General features: G+C 34.1%; 1 long non-coding RNA gene across 1 annotated transcript; it reads left to right on the top strand.

The window, feature by feature from the left end:
- The first annotated feature begins 1,819 nt into the window (after positions 1–1,819).
- LOC309494240 lies at positions 1,820–2,676 on the top strand. Its single transcript, XR_014204266.1, has 2 exons — positions 1,820–2,123; positions 2,364–2,676. It is a non-coding gene; the product is annotated as an uncharacterized lncRNA (long non-coding RNA).
- Positions 2,677–2,877: the final 201 nt, after the last annotated feature.

The raw sequence follows: 2,877 nt of genomic DNA, 5'->3' as shown, positions 1-2,877 counted from the left end.
AGATGGGAACCAGCGAACATTCAATAGACTTTAATAAAATAAATAAATACAAAACGAAAGTAAAGGCCCCCACATATAATAAAACAAAACACAACATAAGAAAACCTCTCTCGTCCTTCACTGTCGTCGCCTCTCATTTTATGCTTCCGCTCCTCTGTGAGAGATATGGGACCGGTGCTTTGTGCATTTGTTAAATTATTAACAAAATCAATAAAAAAAAACTCAACTAAGTGAAGATACTGTTTAACTAAAACATCTTTCTGAGAAGTAGTGTAATGTTTTTTTAATTTTTTTTTTTTATCACAGACATGAGAGATATGTTATGCTACATTTTCTAAATGTGCTTAGGTTATAGGTTATCAAACACTATAATTTGCGTTAAAGAAAACATAATTACATCGACATACAGTATGCAATGATGAGGCATCCATGTTTTTTTGTTTGTTTGTTTTTTACCTGTAGGCTAATGTTCTACAAATTCCACACCTAAAATAGGTAACACACATGCACAAAAAACAAAACCCAATGTGCTTCAGTGTATGGTGTCAGTACACATTTACATAAATACACCCCTGCCATTGTGCCCTGTCCTTAAAACGACCCAACGACCCACAGCCAGTTTTTGTGGGTTGAAAATACATTTCATTTGCTGTAGTGGTTCCCTGCAGAGCTTCTATAAACCTATGAGGCATTTGTTTTGTCAAGCTGGAGTTCAGAGCCTAATTTTGATTGATTCTACTTGATTTGTTTCATTGTCTTGTCAGAGCTATCTTAGAATCCCCCGTGTGATCTGCTCAACGTCTCCACTGCCTATCCATGTGGCATTCTGTTCATAGGAGGAAAAACTAGTCATACGCCAAATTGAGCATCAAGGTCGGAGTTGGTTTGTGCAGAAAAGAGACATTAACCAAGCATGTTTTCCCATCAGAATGACACAGGCTGTTGGTGGCACCAGAAAAATCCAGCACATTGCAATGTCAGTGTTGCCAGCAGTATATTGGGTGGCTATGTAATTTATGTTGAAGAACACATGAAAAATTTTGCTTTTTTTTTCCTCCTCAAAGTGAACACATTTATTGTGCCTATATATAAAAAAAAAACATCCATTCCTAAATTGCTATTTAGAATGTCATACCTGTAACATTTAACAGCAGCAAATACTGAACAATGATGTCAAGTGAAAATGATGCACAAACTGTTCATCATGTGCAATTATCCTTACGGCCATTTTGAAAATGCCTTATTTCCATCTCATCAGTCCGAATGTATTATCTATCCACCACATTCACCTAATTTCTCTACAGCAATCATTGTAGACCACTTAAAGTGCTCTACACCTGCCAAGTCAGGAGGTCTTTTTCATTCTTTCCAAATGGACTTGTTTTTGTCACTTGGTGAGGACAGTGAAGGGTCTAATTAAAATTTCCTAGCAAAAGACATGATGGGCTCTGAAAGTGCTTCTACTTGGACAGGTATGGCCCTGGAGTGAAAAGACTGTGCACATTGGTTTCAACAAGCGAGGCACCCAAGCCTACCCTGAAGCCTGGAACAGGTTATCCGTTGGTTTCTTCCACACTGATCCAAAGTGTCACTTCACATATGTACGCCAACTCATGCTGCAAGTTTGTGTTCACAATATAACCAGTCAAATGCCTTTAGGCTACACACACACACACACACACATAAAAAAAAAAAAATCTCTTATGTTGCATTATGTGATAAAAAATGCAGTAAAACTGTAATATTGTAAACAATATTATTATTCCAAATCACTGTCTTCTTTTTAGTATATTTTAAAATTCAATGTACTGAAATTTTTCCAGGGTATCTGCACAATTTTTAAAGTCAAATTTAAGGCTTTTTAAGACCTTTTTAAGACCTGAAGAAATCAAAATTAATACCGTACATTAGGGGTGTGCAATATTGACAAAAATATGTCTATATATTTTCAAAGTTTTGTTGATAATAATTAGATAATATTTTACTGATTGTGTTTTTGTACTGGTACCCTGGCTGGTTTAGGCCTGTTGTTGACAGCAGACCCACGAAGATATTCATATTTTTTTTATATTCTATAGTGGTCAGTTCACAGTAGTGATTGAAATTAACATTTTTATTAAGGGGTAATATTTTCCACCTTAAATTGATTTCCAGGGGCATTTTCACCTATATATGGACATTGTTTCTAAACGTATTTAGAGGTATGCATCACCTTTTATGTCAAATTCTAACATTCAAATATATTAAATATATATTCAATATATAAATATATATTAAATAATATATTCAAAATTATATTAGAATAACACAGTACCATTGTCAAAATAAATCATTCAATTAAAATCCATCCTTGCAGTGCAGAGGTGACACAGAAGCGGCATCAAAACTGGCATTAGCCTACTATATTTACACTTAATTTACAATTGCATAAATAAAGCTATTCAATATTTAAATATGAAATGATTCATAATTTTAACATTTTAATTAAAGGATACTTTAAATATGAAACTAAAACCACCAGTAGGTGGCAGCAAGTCACCGTCTTAATAAGCGAGTTGTTGGAGTCAACGGATTTGTTCAAACGGCTGATTCATTCAGAAAAACAAGTGATTGATCATTGAATCGTTGAAATGATTCGTTCAAAACGCGGATTTCAGTAAAAAAATAAAAATAAATCATCGCTGTCTGTTGGACCACGGCTTCATTATGAAATTCTCGTCGGCGATATAAAGTGAAAATTGACAATATTGTGTCCAAAAAGTAACTCACAATGTTAACTATTTTTAATTTAACTGTTGTATAAAATAAATAGCACATTTGCAATTGTGCACAGGAAAACGGCACTCTTGCTCATGTGATATTCTAATATAACAACAT

Source organism: Leuciscus leuciscus (genome assembly GCF_965113295.1).
Source record: "Leuciscus leuciscus genome assembly, chromosome: 3".
In the NCBI taxonomy this organism is placed as follows: domain Eukaryota; kingdom Metazoa; phylum Chordata; class Actinopteri; order Cypriniformes; family Leuciscidae; genus Leuciscus; species Leuciscus leuciscus.
The sequence above is the reverse complement of the archived record's forward strand: the minus strand, read 5'-3'. Positions and strand labels throughout refer to the sequence as shown.